Here is an 18,009-nt window from a genome sequence, read left to right as displayed (position 1 = left end):
TCAATGAAAAAGATCAACAACCTGATGGGCCAGTTATACCAGACCATGCCCTTCTTCCCAATGATGAACTTAGAAGCACTGATTTCATCACTTGCTTTCACACTGTATCCACCTGTGGAACAATCGATTCCCCCACAACCAAGCCCGATGTCACTATTAGAATAGCTGAATAAGGGGACCAATCAAACCCTAGAGTATCGACTCTTCTACATGCCCAATACACGGGTACCCAACAACCCCTGTCAATGAAAAAGATCAACAACCTGATGGGCCAGTTATACCAGAACATGCCCTTCTTCCCAATGATGAACTTAGAAGCAATGATTTCATCACTTGCTTTCACACTGTATCCACCCGCGGAACAATCGATTCTCCCACAACCAAGCCCGATGTCACCACTAGAATAGCTGAACAAGGGGACCAATCAAACCCTAGAGTATCTTAGGGAGTCCAACGTAGACCTGGAGAACATACTGGAAAAGTTAGGAGTCCCAAAGACAAACGTCTTGCTCATGCAAGAGTCTTAGGAGATAGATTTCAAAGAGCAGTACTAAGAACCTTTACATTCTTTAAGATTTAGGCGAACTAAACGATTGACTAGAATCAATTACCTTATTGTGCACTGCGCCTTCTTTCTATCTAGGAAACCCAAGAAAGGAAAGAGATAAATACAAGGCTAGATTAGTAGCTAAAGGATTCCTTCAAAAATATTGAGTCGAACCCCTTTAGAGATAGGAAAAATATTTGCTTCAGGTTGCTAAACACCATTCGCGCCTTAGCTGCAATCAAAAGGTGGACTTATTTTCAATTTGACGTGAAGAATAGAATGCCTATCAACAACATAAGGGAAGGGGGCAAGAATAAGTATATATTCAGCCTCCTCCAACTCCAAGCTTCTCTTCGTGAAATATCGCGGAGTGGCCGCCCTTGCTCAATTTGGTTCAAACCTTGATGTTGTGACTCAGGCATTACTCAATAGAGTTGCAAGGTTGACAGTCACGAGAGAGAAGAGCATACCGCCCTGCCATAGTCATGAGTCTGTAGGACCCCCACAAAGGGGGATGGAGTCGACGAAACATCTCAGCCATTTGCGGGAATTTCGCCCGCATCCGATCCCCAATTCTTGTTCACCTCGAATGATCTTGTTGGGTGAATTGTGACCTTGTACGATCGTGTCGAGTGAGGAACAACCACTTCATCACAGTACTTACTTATGGGCTAACAGGTCACAATTTGGCCAAGTATCCTACAAAGAGACTCCCGAGAGCCAAAAGCATTAAAGGAATGGCCATAGGAATGGGCGCATCATGACATCGTAAGATGTCTCGCCTGAATGAATTAGTTGGTACTAGAAATGTTAGAAAAAGACTCGCAAATCCAACCACTTCACCTAATTCATTGCCCCCAACCGTTTCTCACACCTTTATTGAAACAAAATAATTTCATGTTCTTTCATCGATTGGTTATTTCTTCTGATCTCTTGGTTTATCGGGCTGACTTCCATGCCAACACGAGTAGTTTAACTCATCCCTACCTCGTAAGGGCGTTGAGAATAATTTTTTCTTTTTTTGATAAAAACTTTTTAAAAAGTATTCAAAGAGCCTTTGCATAGTTTACGAATTCTGTTTAATAGGGACCTAAACACAGGAATTTGTTTCTCAGAGTAAGACCATGCCTTATGACGAAAGGGGGAGAAAGGACGGATCACCTGTCGATCTGTGATCAAAGAAAACTATACATGAAGAATAGGATTGAGATTGACAAGCACAAAAGGGTAGGCTTCGCTATTAATCTGCGCTCATTGATGAGATAACGACATAGAGAAGAAAGTATACCCTTTGTCACCCCCTTGTCATTTAAATGTAAAGAAGATATACACACTTTGGAATCCCCGGCAGCAAGAAAACAACAAAAGCACATCTTCACAAACAAAGCAGCCTTCAGCAGGAGCTGCACTATAATGCCTCAGCTCTGGGAATAGAAAGGAACTAAGCACCCCGACGAATAAAGAAAACCTAGAACAAAAATGGAAGCCTGAGCCTTTACATCCGAAACTGAAAAATCATCCGTTGGAGTATCGTTTTTACAAGGTAGGCATGGTGAAGGCAGAATGGAAATAGAAAACTACTAAATGAATTAGTCTTTCCTTCTTCTTCCTTTATGGAGAGAGGGAAGGAGCACATACTTGAAGCACGAATTCATACGTAAAATGCCTAGTTGGACCACTAATTCGTAGATGGATAACTTCTAGAAAGGATCTCCCTTGAAAGTTGTTAGGTAAACTAACCACACATTTCAAGAGAAGGAGTGAAAGCTACTAGACTGTAATGGTTGGAGAGTACATACAAACGAGTTGCGGTTGCTTCGCAAGCAATACTCGACGATATAGCGTATGCGTTGGGTCATGAAAATCGGGTTGATTTAAAAATGAAGTAATATTTATAGAGACATACTTTATTTTTGTAATGGGATAAAATAATTTTGTGATGTCGGATAACCAGTGAAGACACATCTCACAGCTCTAGGGTTCTCACTCTGTCCCCGACATTGTTCTCCGACAATGCCCCTGGGTAAAATGAGCCACCATTCTCTCTATTTTGTTTTTCAAACGGTTTCCGATCAGGACAAATGGGTTGGTTTGTTTCATCCTCCTATCTACATAATTTTTTATCTTCGTTTGTGATTATGTTGGGTGAAAGGTAGTTGTAGAGGAGCAGCTGTCAAACGGCAATCCCCCCCTTTCCATTGAAGTAGGGAGGGCCTCTTTCCCTACCATTCTGGCCTATTAACAATAGAGATTTTACCGATGCTGAGGATAGCTTGCTTACCAAGCCTCACACTTGAGAAGCTAGTCACTAGGAAAGAAGCGAGGAGGAAGCGAAGCCGTCTACAAAGCGACATTGATGAAGTATAAGCCAATCTTGACTGCTTCCAAAATCAGGTCATCGACCAGTAATGTGACTTGTAGAAGACTCCCTACCTATACCTAGCGGAGTTGGCATTAAACTAATAAGGAGAGAAGAAACTAGCTAGCCGCCATCGCCGGCTTGGATTGGAAGGAAGGGCTTCACTTTCCGATCACTTTTTGGGGCCGGTTTGGACGAGCGTGGGCAAGTTCGGGATTCACTATCACTTTCCGCTTGGAGTGGCTCACCCCTTTGTCACTTAAAGGGAGAAGTCACCGAAGCGAGTCTAAAAACCAAAGAGTCATCTTTGAAGGCTACTATGCATCCTTATTCATAGTTAATTGTAAGGTTGGTTTGTGTATAGCAGAACTTGAACCTGCGACCATTAAGTTAAAAGCCCAATGCTCTACCAATTGAGCTATACACCCCAAAAGAACCCTGGTAAAGGAGACTTGTCTAGTCAAATAGGATTCTCATAAGAAATTATCTCATTCATTACTTATGCAATGACTTCCTTTTTTGTAGTGTCAACATTACCTTTATATCTACCTCGTCTAGTTGAGATTCTCTAAGATAAAGGGATCAAATCTGTAGCGACATTCTGGAATCAGAAATTGGAAAAAAACCAGGTCTCATGTTTCTAGTTCTTTTTCTTAATCAACCATAGGTGATGACAGTTCTGGCAAATGACAGCCCGAACCATTTTACGGTTTTAGAGGACCCTTAACAAGATATGGCAAAGATGCCAGATCTGGACGGCCCGAACTGTTCGGCAGATTTCCACGCGTTACGCACCCATTCACCACTTTGTTCTCAACTCTTCTCACCTCCTGGGCGACACAAGCTACCTTTAACTAGGAGCCTCTTTTCCTTCTGCCCAGCTCCCCAAAAATGGATAGCGCCTACAAACCCAGGGACTCTCACCTAGGGAGTACGAGGTCATGGTGCAGGAATTCCTCAATATCGAATTGTGTTTTACTACTCAAGAGCATATTTCCTCCCTCTATCAACTCCTTTTTTATGGTCGGGAGGATCCATAATTCTTCATTGATCCACAAGACCTAGATTCTCAAATCCTGGACCTCTGCCTGCTCTACTATGTTGAATTGTATGAACTGTCTCATCTAAAAAACTTAAATATCCGAGAGGGGACACTTTTATTTAGTTAATTATGTATTAATAGATAATACATCGTTGATGAGTTAGAATACCCCAAACGGTGTCATTTGAACACTTGGTTAAAAAATAATAAGAACCAACCTTTAGTCAATAGGAGTCCTACTTCCCTCTTTCCGACCTCATCACTTCAATTCAAGGGCAGAGAAAAAGAAAAAAAGTGAAATAAGCCGTAAAAGGCCAACCCCCGAGCAGAGTTGGGCCAAGACTTTCCTGGGATTGTAGTTCAATCGGTCATAGCACCGCCCTATCAAGGCGGAAGCTACGGGTTCGAGCTCCGTCTATCCCGACGGATTCAATAAATATATCAATTCATCTCTTCATTTTCTGTGAAAGGGGGACAGGGAGCATAATTTCATTCCCAATAGGGGATCTTTTTTTTCTTTTTTATTTCGCATTTCCCATCAAACAAGTAGGGGATTTTTTCATTACTTCAACTATATCGATTGATGGGAGAGAGACATATGTGGATTAGTACAATTAATTCTTTATTGTTATATTCATGATTCCAAGAGAGACTAGGACTGGTTTTTCAACCCGATCCATGTATGTAATAGAATAGAGTACCTTTTTTCTTTTTATCGGGAGTACATACACAAATGAAATTCCTTTCTTGTACTATACAAAGTGAATTTCACTCAATTACATTACCGTTAGAGAATACTTTTCTAGATTTCACTTTTTCCTTTTCTGCCCTATGAAAATGGGAAATGCCCTACCTTTGAGTGCGGTTTGAATTATTGATTTACGTAATTGAAAATAACCAACTAGGTTTACGACGAAACCTAGAAATCAGATTAGTTGGATTGGTTCTCGCATTAATGTGCCCAAAGGGTGCTTCACGGATGTGGAGCACGAACGCATACAACCTTTTGCTTTTCCTTTCCCGCGACTCTTACTTGAAGTGAAGAATCGAAAGTCATCATTCGTTAGGCAAGTCTCACGTGCTGTGCATCTCTGATGTTCTGCTCGTGGGGAGAGGAATACGGGAAAGTGGGGTCTTCTCACCTGTGCTCACTTTTCTTTTAGAAGTCTGATTGGATTTCCAATTGGTGCTCAACAGAAGGGTGTAAAACCTCTGAAAGGCGAGGCAGATTTAATGCTACGCCCTTCCCTTAGCGCCTCCCTCTAGGCGAGGCTCCAATAGGCTAGCTGCCTATTGCAGGAGTTCCTGACCTGAAAGGACACTAGCAAGCTGCTACTGAATGTGAACAAAGTCAAGGAGATAGAATCAACTCAATAGAATTAGGTTTTTTTATGACTGCTGAAGTGACCGAACGAAATATTGGATTGATTCAATATCGAATCCCAGATCTCCACAGACGACTAATGGTAGGGGCTGTATTTTTCGGAAAGAAAGTCTTTTAGGAGCAGTCGTGTGGTTTTCCAAGATATCTTCGTGAGTTCTTTGCCAAATTAGGTAGAGTGGGGAAAATTAGAATTATTTTCATCTTCAATCTTGCACCCTCATAAGCCTCTTCTAGAACAGTGACAGTGTAGTCTGATTCCCCCTTGACACGTTACACCTGGTTGCACGTAATCTTTACTTTCGCCTTTAACTCGTGCAGTTGGACTGACTACTGACTTTAAATTAAACCTTGAAGCCGAGCCCTGCCTCTCATCTTGGTTCATTGCAAGGAAAGACAAAAGAAAAAAGGAAGCTTTCGGCGGACACAAGCCCTCGGGACTTGACACTTGGACACCGGGAAGCTTGCCCCTTGAGACTAGGTCCTTCATTAAGAACTGCCATTTTCCTTTCCAAAGAGGAATTCCTCCTTGCTTTCCCCTTTGACCTGTGCAAAACTCCACTTTTGTTATTTCTATGTGGAATGATTCATTCAACATCGATCCTTCTAGGGAAAGGAAGCACACTCTTGCTCGACGTAGGGTAGAGTAACTATTTTCAAAGCCTAGCCTTTTTGTCCCAAGGCAAGCATTCCAACCAAGCCAAGCAACTATAGATCTTGAGTGTCTTGCAAGGGCATCTGCTTGTCTAGTCTCCATGGAAAAAGTATTCACTACTGCTTACAATGCCTTCATTCACTCGTCTTACTACTTCACGCAAATATTGGACCTAGGTTTGTTGATAGATCTGGTCTTGTCGAACAGGTCCGGATTCAAGTTTCAAACACAAAAGACCACTAGCCGAGCTGAACTGGTTAGTGATGGAAGCAATTCTCACGAACTGAGAACAAAAGGATGTACTTGCCCCCTTCCCCAGCCATTACCGCTCATCCATCGCTTTTTATGTTGAAATCATATTTTTGTCTTTCCAGGCTGTCTTTTGCGGGATATTCCTTACGCCCTGAGTTCAAGCTGCTGCGAAAGAATATATTGAAGTGGCAGAACGAGCTTTCCTATTAAAAGTTTCTAGGTGAGTCCCTAAAGTAGATTAGTTCGATCAGCAAGACCCGTCTCCGTAGTATTGGAATCAATATTTTGCTTGGCATAGTTGTATTATGAATTTCCTAGTCTATTTAACTAACTGAAGCTAGCCGAGATCGAGAGCTTTCTTATCATGCATCTCTTGGATGGTGGGCCTAGGCTTAAACTGCCAGATAGAGACGAGCTAAATCGACTCTTATGTAGTTCCCTTTGTTAAGTTTCCGGGGAAGAGAAAGGAATCTATTTGGGAAGCGCTTACCAGCCCCTTTACCGATACTAAGGGGAAGCAGGAATTAGACCAATAGGCGGTCAGAGAAGAAAGGATCTCCATGAAAGCAATAGGTCTGGGTTGAATTGCCACAACAGGGGCCTTCCTCAAAGGAGGAGTTCATACCCGGAGAATTGATAGAATGATCTTTATCAAATACCAGACTTTGCCTTTTTTTTAGGAATTACTCATATCCAAAGCAGCTTTTCACAAGCACCCCACCCCATACAACTAGTTGGGGGAAGGGGGGTTGTTCACCTTTTGAATCAAACAAAGTAAGTAGAAGGGACTTCATAGAAATTTTCATTCTAAAGGAAAGCAAAGAACCAATCTTTAGTCAATAGGAGCCCTACTTCCCTCTTTTCAACCTCGTCACTTCAATTTAAGAACCATCTTTCAGTTAACCTAGCCTCCTCCTAAACCCAGTGATCTTTCAACTGTAACTTTTTTCCCCTTTGTATAAGAGTTTAAAGAAATTTCTGTGATGATTCTATTTAGCTAGTACCATTTTTTATCTTTCACCAAGCTTGGTATGACTTACGCGATAAAAGGTATCGATAGTTTCATCAGTCATTCCCTTATCATCTGGATTAATCAGACCACACCCAGAATATGGGGCAAAACATTATAGAGGAGCAGGATCCGAAGCATTGGCTGCTACAAGAATAGGCTATTGGATGTATCATCCTAACTGTAGTTACTTAAGGTCGAGTAGTAAACGGGTGAGGCCCACATTTCTAGCAGGTTCTCACTTGAGCTTTCCCCAGCAAAGCAAGTCTAGAGTTTTAGTCTTCATATTGTTCACCGTTCCCCAATCCTATAGAGTTTTAAAATGATTACGCAATTGGGGATCATAGCTAAAATCTGTCACTTTCCATTAGTCTCCTCTTCAAATGTTGACTAGATGTTCCCTGTTTGACCAACTATCGGTGAAAAAGTCATCTGCGAATCTAGAATTTATTAAATAATGTTTTGTTAATCTGTTTGTTGTATTAGGTGAAGGGCATCCCGTATAATATTTTCTCTATTTTTTGTGAAGCCTAAAATGGTAATATTAATTAGAGTTTTAAGCTTCATAATGTTCACCATTCCCCAATCCTATAGAGTTTTAAAATGAGTACGGAATTGGGGATCATAGCTATAATCTGTCACTTTTCATTCTTCTCTTATTCAAATGTTGACCAGATGTTCCCCGTTGACCAACTATCGGTGAACAAGTAATCTGCGAATCCAGAATTCATTAATTGATGTTTTGTTAATCTGTTAGTTGTATTAGGTAAATGGCATCTCGTATAATATTTTCTATTTTGTTTGTGAAGCATAAAACGGTAATATTAATTAGAGTTTTAGGCTTCATAATGTTCACCATTACCCAATCCTATAGAGTTTTAAAATGAGTACGGAATTGGGGATCATAGCTATAATCTGCCACTTTCTATTCTTCTCCTGTTTAAATGTTGACCAGATGTTCCCCGTTTGACCAACTATTGATGAACAAGTAATCTGCGAATCCAGAATTCATTAAATGATTGTTTGTTAATCTGTTTGTTTTATTAGGTGAAGGGCATCCCGAATAATATTTTCTCTTTTGTTTGTGAAGCCTAAAACGGTAATATTAATTAGAGTTTTAGGCTTCATAATGTTCACCGTTCCCCAATCCCATAGTATTTTAAAATGAGTACGAAATTGGGGATCATAGTTATAATCTGTCACTTTCCATTCTTCTCTGGTTCAAATGTTGACCAGACGTTCCCCGTTTGACCAACTATCTGTGAACAAGTAATCTGCGAATTCAGAATTCATTAAATGGTGTTTTCTTAATCTGTTTGTTGTATTAGGTGAAGGGCATCCCGTATAATATTTTCTCTTTTGGTTGTTAAGCCTAAAACGGTAATATTAATTAGAGTTTTGGGCTTCATAATGTTCACCGTTCCCCAATCCTATAGAGTTTTAAAATGAGTACGGAATTGGGGATCATAGCTATAATCTATCACTTTCCATTCTTCTCCTATTTAAATGTTGACCAGATGTTCCCCCGTTTGACTAACTATCGATGAACAAGTAATCTGCGAATCCAGAATTCATTAAATAATATTTTGTTAATCTGTTTGTTGTATTAGGTGAAGGGCATCCCGTATAATATTTTCTCTTTTGTTTGTGAAGCCTATATCAGTAATATTAATTATAGTTTTAGGCTTCATAATGCTCATCATTCCTCATTCGTATAGAGTTTTAAAATGAGCACGAAATTGGGGATCATAGCTATAATATGACAATTTTCATTCTTCTCCTTTTAAAATGTTGACGAGATATTCCCCGTTTGACCAACTATCGATGAACAAGTAATCTGCGAATCCAGAATTCATTAAATGATATTTTGTTAATCTGTTTGTTGTATTGGGTGAAGGGCATCCCATATAATATTTTCTCTTTTGTTTGTGAAGCCTTAAATGGTAATATTAATTATAGTTTTAGGCTTCATAATGTTCACCGTTCCCCAATCCCATAGAGTTTTAAAATGAGTATGGAATTGGGGATCATAGCTATAATCTATCATTTTCCATTGTCTAAGCTAAAGACTTTATCTTGTTTGAAGATTTAACTTCATTTTATCTAAGGCATAGACCATTATACCGTCTAAGCCAAAGATTTTACTTTATCTCAGGTGAAGATCATTACACCGTCTGAGCCAAAAATTTACTTTGTCTGAGGTGAAGACTATTACATCGTCTGAGCTAAAGACTTTACTTTATACGAGGCAAAGTCTATTACACCGGCTAAGGTGAAGACTATATTTTGCAAAGGCGAAGACAACCGTCTAAGCTGAAAACTTTACTTTGTCTGATGCTAAGACTATCATACCGTCTAAACTGAAGATTATATTTTATCCAAGACGAAAACCAGTGAAGATCATTATAGAGTCTAACATGCAGATTTTACTTTACCGCCAAAAGATTTGACCTTTTGGTGCAAAGGAACGAAAACTCGTCTTCATTTCGAGATGCATGAATCAGAGATTGTATGAAGCATGAAAAAAACTGACCATCAAGAATATCTCTTCATTTTCAATCTTCACATGTAATGGAGAGCATGTATTACGTTTCCTTTCTTTTTTGTCCGGACTCGTTTTATCACTAAAATGAAGAGCATGAATTGACCAATGTTTACAATGGAGAGCATTGTAAACATTGAAATCACATTTACATGTTTACAATGGAGAGCATGAATTGACCAAATTCGGGTTCAGTCGAAAGAAATAAAGGAAAAGTTGAGGAGGGAATAAAGATGTGTTAAAAGGAGAGTAAAAAGAGTGACATGAGGAATTTTATGCACAAATTTAAGTAATTGAAGGTAAATATGATGGTGCATTGAAGGTTTACAAGGATTTAGTGAAGGAGGAGCCGAAGGAATTTAGACCTTATTTGTGTCAAGGAATAATACATACATTGTTGAGGTAAAAAGATGAGGCTGAGAACTGTTTCGAGGAGTACCGGAGATTGGTACCACAAGGGCATCCTTGTGCTATGTATTTTGACGACAATTTGATTGGAACAAAGCTTTTTGCGCAGAAAGTGGAGAATGAGAGATATGGATCAAAGAGTGAACTAGATTGAGGCTTCGTATTTTGATTGGAGCTGAGATTGGATGATTGAGGTATGGTTAGAATTTAGTTACATTGTACGTTTTAGTTTATTTTTGCTGTTTGCGTGTTCGATATTTAGATTTACTTTTTTCTATGGTTTAGGGATGTAAGTAGTTTTAATCAGTATTTTAAAAGGCGTGGGCGTAAGATGATGCGTTTTACATATGCCTCAGCGAGGCGTAAGCCCCGAGGCACGAGGCGTATGCCCCATAAGTATTTAATTTTTAATATTTTATAAAATAATATAATGACAATAAATATTTATAAACAGGTAAAATTACATAAAAATTGAAGAAAACTATAAATATGTGAAATATATATGCTCCATCCCCACAAAAAACTAGTCAAACAATCTATTATACGCTACTTACAAGCAATGTTTTAAAAGGCGGGGGCGTGAGGCGGAGCGTTTTACTTGATATGGGGTAATGCGTAAGCCTAGAGGCGGGGGGAGGGGGAGAGCGTAAGCCCCATGGATCTTTAAAAAATTTAATTTATAAATTAATAAAATAACATAATAACACAAAAAATATAAAATATAAATTAAAAGTCAAAAATTAAAAAAAAATTAAAGGAACTCATAGAAGAATAATATCCAACATGATTCTTAAGTATAACTAATGCATACAAATCATGTATAACGTCTTTAACTTTCAAATAATTAAAAACTTATAATTTCTTTAAAACAAATGATCAAACTCCACATTTTATCTTTCTAAAAGTAAATAATTAATAAAATCTTATTAGTACGATAATTAAAATATTACTCCTTCATGAATAAATATAAATTAGTTTAAGATATCAAATTAAGAAAAGTGTATAACAAGGACGGACAAATGAACTAAGACACGACCAATTACAAGTGAAGATATAAATTCGCAATATCATGTCTCATTATTAGAGTTATGCTCAATCTTCATATTTCTATCGATGAATAGAACTTTTATCATTAATTTGTTAAAGAATTTTGAAGGTCAACGATATTAATTAGGAAATTCAACACGTGATTTGTGTTAGAACTGTTAGGCGAGCTTGGGGCGTAAGCCTTACAGAACTAAGCCCCATACATGAGCCTCAGGGCGTTTTGTAAGTGCCCAGCCCAGGGGCGATCCCGGGCGAATCTCAGAAATGCCTTTTAAAACACTGATTTTAATGAGTTGGAGCAAATAAGGTTCAAATGGAGACACTGAAGAAGATTTTTCTAGTTGAGGGTAGTAGTGCTCTGGCTTTTAAATTTGTAGAGGTATATTCAGTGACATGTTGTAGTAATCAATTTTAAGCAAAATTGGAAAAGAGAATGATACCTGTGACTTTCTACTTTCTTTTCTTTTTTCCTAATGAAATGCGTACCTGTAGTATGTGCTTTTGTCTTATGTGTTGCGAGTTGAGACTTTGAGGCTGAGGAGACTGATGTTAAATGGGAAGTTTTGCTGCTATATAGGGATATAAAGAGCACTGCAGGAATGCTCTGCTTCATTGAAAAAATTCTAATCATTTTGTTCCACACTACACCTTTTAAAGCACACATTGAATTAAAAGATCAATTTTGTATCTTCTTAAAAACAAAAGGGCTTACTGCTATGACTAATTTTATTTGAATTAAAAGATCAATTAAGCAATTGCATATAATTTTGGATGGTAGAGCTTGTTAGAACACGAGTGTCAGTCCCCCTTGATAACACTGAACTTTTTGAACATCACAATAATATATTGCATATGCATCGGTAAGCTGATAAATACAGCTTCCAACAAGATGACAGCCCCTCATAATTGAATAGATGACCATCGCAAAGTTGAAATTCCAGAATATATTGGATAAATAGGGTTTGGTATATCATTAATAAATACATAATTTACACAAGGGCGGAAACACATAAAGAACTCCCAAAATAAAAAAAGGGAGAAAAAAACCCTCACTGCTCTGCTGTATCAGATATCATTCCTGAGAAGGATAATAAGGAGTGGCAATTAAGTGAAGTTCACTCTTCCTTGCTGCAGTTATTGCAGTAAATTCCGTCATGTCCAAATCCTCAGGTTTGACACCATCAGGGAGTTTCCAGTCAAAATGATAGAGCAATTTAGCTATTGGAAGGTGAACATTTATTAAACCAAATGAAATTCCAGGACACATTCTCCTTCCGACACCAAAAGAAAGATACTCAAAGTTATTCCCCATGAAATCCACAGAGCTCTGCTCAAATCTCTCCGGCTTAAATTCTTCTGCGTCTTCCCAATACTTTGGATCCTTTCCAATTGCCCAAACATTAACCATGACTCTTGTTTTTAATGGAATAGTGTATCCATTGATGTTTGTTTCTTCCCTACACTCTCTTGGAACCAAGAGAGGGAGTGGAGGATGAAGTCTCAAGGTTTCTTTAACAACTTGTTTTAGGTATTTCAACTCTTCAATCTCATCCTCATCGAATGTTTCTTTTCCTTTGAATGCTTCTCTTATCTCAGCTTGTGCCTTTGCAAACACCCTTGGGTTCCTCATCATTTCTGTCATCGCCCATATTGTTGATGATGTTGAAGTTTCTGTTCCCCCAGTAAGCATGTCCTACATATATCGATACTTAATAAAGTATGAGTTATACATCATCCTTTTCATTTTAAGTGATGGGGTTTGATTGGCTACCAAGTGTAATAAAGAAAGATTTTTAGCACATCACAAAAAGTATCCTCAACACTTGTGGTTTAAATATGTCATGTTATTTCTATAGCTATATATAAAAGCATGTGATTAAGGGTAAAATATAAAGTTTCAAGTTGAAGAGTTTATAAATATAGAAATTTGTGATTCTTTTTGCAACGGATTGAAAATGAAAGAACAGTCATACATGAAAAGGAGTATCAACTAAGCAGTTTATTCCGATAGTACATGCTTTCACAAATTTAATGAACTATTAAGTGCTAAACCATTCAATAATCGATGTCTTGTACCATATTTTTATTCTTTTTTTCTTGACGAACTATTAAGTACTAAACCTTCAATTCTTATACTATCATATTTGATTCACCTTGATATTTTTATCAAAGGTGTGACCTAGTGGTTAATGAAATGGGTTGAGAATCGTGAGGTCTTAGATTTAAATCCCCGTAGAGGAAAAGCACTAGGTGATTTCTTCTCATTTGTCCAAATTTTAATGGACAGAATTATTCAGTACCTATGCTGGTGGGAGGGAGCCGGTATCCTATGAAATTAATCGAGGTGGGGGCAAGCTGACTCGTACACCACGATTATCATATATAATATTTATATTGTTACTCCATATTTGAGGCTAACATAGTTCTAAACTAGTCTTAAGTATTCCATACAAAAGGACCAAAATATAAATTTAAGTTAATTGAAGGTAAAGGGTGATTTGCACTTATAGGATACTTCAATGTTACTATTGATTTATTGACCCCGGTTGCCCTATGGGCAGAACTTCAAGTTTAATAAATGTTACTCCTTGCTTGTCGTATGGATAACACTTTTGACTTTTGACCTTAAAGGTTTGTCCATGAGCAAGCGGGGGTACAAAAATCAAGACCATCAATTTTCAAAGTCATTGCGTGTAATTCTTGAAGGTTAAAAGGGCTTAAGTCAGGTTAAATGAAGTAGATGGAGAGGTATGAGGCTTCGGATTCAAATCAATGGAGACAAAAACATTAAGTTATTTTTTCTCATCTGTCTAAGTCTTGGTGGACCGAGTTACCTGGTAGCTATGCTGGTGGGAGATAATAGATACATGGTAAAATTAGTCGAGATGCGTACAAACTGGTCCGGATACTACCGTCATAGAAAAATATTAGAGATTTTTACTTATCTATACTACTTTTAAAACTTATTTACCCTCACTATTGAAGTTTTAACTTAATTACAAGTTGATATACGATTTACCAATTATATACAAAATAATGTATTAGACTCCAATCTTCCCCTGCACCCAAGGGTGTGGCCTAGTGGTCAATGAAGTGGGTGAGAACCATGAGGTCTCAGGTTCAAATCCCAGCGGAGGTTTCTTCTCATCTATCAAAGCCTTGGTGGATAGAGTTACCTGATACTTGTTGCTGATGGGAGGTGGCAGATATCCCGTGGAATTAGTCGAGGTGCGCGCAAGCTGGTCCGGACTCCACGATTATCAAAAAAGAAAAAAAAAGACTCCAATCTTCCCCCTTTTCTCCCTCTTCTTCTTCCATTCCCCCCCAAACTCAACCCGACATGCGTAGATATTTAGGATATAATGTTTCGATGTTTCTTATATAATGTTACTTTTTTTCTTCTTTCTTAAGTTGTTTCTTATTTAATGAAATTGGAGAAATATTCTTAATACTTAAAATTCTAGATACAGATGTTTCCGTACTTGGCATTTTTGTACCATTTTTATATGAACTTTCTTGCGGATGGAAGCTTAAGTTTGATAACTTTGTGTATCATCACTGGAACTTTAAATAACTGCTGATCTGGGTTAGTTTGTAATGTCCAATTATATACTGCTAGTCATATATTTTGTTTATTATATTATTGTATTTGCTATTCGTTGTCAGATACTACGACGAATCTCCATTGACATGTGGTAGTGGAAAGAAACTCCATTGAAAGCCATTAAAAGTTTCCAGACTTTGAATTCAAAAATAGAGTTTGGTAAAATTATTATTTGCATGGATTGGCTGTTGTTGCAAATGATTGGGAATATCCTTTGGAGTTTAGTTAAAAATTGGAGGTGGTTTTGGTTGGAATTTCAGATTGAATCTAGACGAAGAAACACAAACAAATTGTATATATTTTATATGTCGGGTGTAGAAACGACATACAAAATATATACAATTAACATAATTGTATATAAATGATATAAAAATTGTAGTTTTTGACCGGATTATGTACAAAAAAATTGTTTTCAAATTGTAGATAGATTGTAAATTTTGACCGAATTTGTATATATTTTGTAAAAAAAACTTTAGGTATGTTATGTAAATAGGAAAACTTAGACAAAATCGGATAAATATATTTAAAATCTCGTATATATACGAAAAAGTCTCTAAATATTACGAGGACCAAAACCAAAATTCATGAACAACTGGGAGACCAAATTTAAACAACCCATGATTTTCTCGATAAGAATAGTTTTAGATTTTTTAGGTGAGCAAGAACACTTACAATCATAACTGCTTTAAACACTCTCCACCTCTAACTCTAAGGTTGCGGGTTTGGAGCTCCCGGGGAGACGGTAGAAAAAAAATACAAAAAGCTGATAGTTCAAAGACATTGGTAGGAGCTGTAGGAGCTCTGCCCTGAATTCAATGAACGACAATTACAGAGTTAAAAATTCAGGATATATTGGATATTAGGGTGTGGTGTATCATTAAATACATAATTCACACAAGGGCAGAAACACATAAAGAACCAAAAGAAAAAGGAGAAAAAAACCCTCACTGCTGTATCAAATATCTTCTTGAGAAGTATGGTAAGGAGTGGCAATTAAGTAAAGCTCACTCTTCCTTGCTGCGGTTATTGCAGTAAACTCAGTCATGCCCAAATCCTCAGGTTTATCGTACGCAGTCTTACCCTACATTTTTGCAAGAGGCTGTTTCCACAACTCGAACCCGTGACCTCCTGGTCACATGATATCAACTTTACCAGATACGCCAAGACTCCCCTTCTATCTAACTAACAATATATGTCAATTATGTTGGTCGCTTGTAATTCCATTAACGAAAGAAACTCTCTTTACTAGGAGAAATTCGTTTAGCATAACTATTTGACTTGGTTAAAAAAAACCATTAAAGAGGAAACTGTCCCGGTATTCTTTATTATCAAGTCTCAAACTCGAAACCTCTCCTTAAGTGTGAAATGATCTCATTCATTTTATCACAGTACTTGTTGGTAACTAGCTTGTAATTCCATAGAAGTAGTTCTGTTTAATTACTAGGATAGATTTGTTTAGCTCGAAGGTTTGGCTTGGTTATTTTGAAACAAAACGAAAGAAAAGAAAACCCGTGATTTTCTTGGTAATTAATAAGAATAATTTGAAGATTTTCCCTACAAGTAAGAAAACTTACAATCATAACTGCTTTGATGTTGTCATTGATGATTGGGATTTGAAGTTCTCCACTATCCTTTAGTCTTAGTAGAACATCAACTAGATCTTCACCTCCTAATGCACCATTGCCTGTTTTACCACTTGCAAGATTCTTTTTATGCTCATTCATAACATCCTCAACAATAGCATCTACTCTTTTGTGAGTACTCAAAATTCTACCCCTCATTCCACTTAGCAAATGAAGGATCTTGATTGAAGGGAAAATGTCAGCTACACTAAAGCCACCTGCTAAGGCTAACACTTCGTTTACTACTTCAATGAATTTGAATTTTTCTTGGTCTTTCAACAATTCTCCAAATGCTGTTTTGCAAGTGATGGAGCTCTCATACCATGATATCCTTTTGGTAATGTTTATTGACTCGTTGGGTGTTGATGACTGGATATGTTGCACTAGACGAGAAGACTCGTCGCGCGTAATAGAACTAAAGGAGCGAACGCTCTTTGCAGAGAGTAGTTCCAAGACACAAATTATCTCGAGGGACAATAGTTTAGGCCTCGATACAAAAGCGAGGTCATGAGTTTTTAGTACCTCTCGCGCCATGTCAAGAGAAGAAACCACGACTGTAGAAATTTCACCTAGTTGAAGGTGCATGAGATCAGGTCCATATTTTTTGGCCAAGTTTGCAAGTGCATGGTGGGGAAGTCCACCTTCTAATGCCAAGTGATGGACACTTCCTAAAATAGGCAATTTCCATGGACCAGAAGGCAGTTTCTTGTTTAAGGTTTTTTATTTCTTCCATTCCCCTACTAGTAGAAAGAGGAATGACCGGAAAAGGAATATGAAAATAAAGTTGAATGGAACCTGAAACTCCATTAGATATCCAAATGTTATATATACAACTCTCAAGTTTTGTTTGTAGGCTTTCTTTTGGCCTAATATGTAATCCCAATATCAGAGAAAATAATCCACAGGTAAATAGTATATACTTTAGTTCCAAACAAGATTATAATACTAAGATTTGCAAAATGTCTCCAAATTTTGTAATAAAGTAAATGAAAGTTGCATTCGAGATAAAGACATTTTGCCGGACTTATATTTATTTATTATCGCACTCTCATGAAAACAATAAATCATTTGTTAATTAATTTTAATAATAATTTAAACACATGATATCAATAGAATAACGACGAAGACTTTAATATACTGTCCAAGCATGATTAATCATTAAACATTAAATTACAGCCAGCAATGATGTGCAAAATCTTAGGCGAATCTGTAGTTCCTATTTTGTAATAATATGCAGTCTCATAACACACAATAAGTGATGTGGACCTATTGTCATAATTTGACTTATAAATGAGTTTTAACCTAGGTCGATAGGTTTAAATTAATATTTACTAGCTAACCTAACGTGATGGTTACTTTGCATTATTTCTTAGGAATTTTTACATTCCTATACACTATTTTAATCTTTATTACCCTCCCTACTTAAGTTTTAATACAATTATATATTATATACCCAATTACCAATTATGTACATTTTTAGGCATTTAATGATAATAATTAGTATCCCTCCATTAACACCTATTTTCACTCTTCTTCAAAAA

General features: G+C 37.3%; 1 non-coding gene and 1 pseudogene across 1 annotated transcript; both read right to left on the bottom strand.

The window, feature by feature from the left end:
• Window positions 1-3,261: 3,261 nt before the first annotated feature.
• Window positions 3,262-3,334, bottom strand: TRNAK-UUU (transfer RNA lysine (anticodon UUU)). Its single transcript has one exon. It is a non-coding gene; the product is annotated as a tRNA-Lys (tRNA).
• An 8,853-nt stretch (window positions 3,335-12,187) lies between these two features.
• On the bottom strand, window positions 12,188-17,298 carry LOC104090929 (premnaspirodiene oxygenase-like; annotated as a pseudogene).
• Between the last annotated feature and the right edge of the window lie 711 nt (window positions 17,299-18,009).

Source organism: Nicotiana tomentosiformis, chromosome 2, assembly GCF_000390325.3.
Source record: "Nicotiana tomentosiformis chromosome 2, ASM39032v3, whole genome shotgun sequence".
Classification (NCBI taxonomy): Eukaryota; Viridiplantae; Streptophyta; class Magnoliopsida; order Solanales; family Solanaceae; genus Nicotiana; species Nicotiana tomentosiformis.
This window is presented reverse-complemented; position numbering and strand designations above follow the sequence as displayed.